Raw genomic sequence first — 353 nt, 5'->3', positions numbered from 1 at the left:
AATGAAAAGTATAACACACAAGGAATTTCCATCCTGGCATAAGTTGCAACTATGGAAAACAGAAAATTGATATTATGTTCCATATGAAAAATAGCAGCAAGTAAAAAACAATTTTCCAGTAATGTCTCTCAAAAAGAAAAAATAGAAAGCAAAATAATGAATAGCACAAAATTGTGAAAACGAAACCCCAAGTACATATAGAGAGTAAGAAGACACATATTAAATATGATTCTTCAAAGCTTCCAGAACACACAGGGCACAAGTGACTGAGGCCATCGAAGGTAGACTGAGTAAATCCATCCCCTCCACATACAACGAAAGGTTAGAGATGGAGAGTCGTTTAACAGGACAGC

Source organism: Bison bison, unplaced genomic scaffold, assembly GCF_000754665.1.
Source record: "Bison bison bison isolate TAMUID 2011002044 unplaced genomic scaffold, Bison_UMD1.0 scf7180017864535, whole genome shotgun sequence".
NCBI classification, from domain to species: Eukaryota; Metazoa; Chordata; class Mammalia; order Artiodactyla; family Bovidae; genus Bison; species Bison bison.
This window is presented reverse-complemented; position numbering follows the sequence as displayed.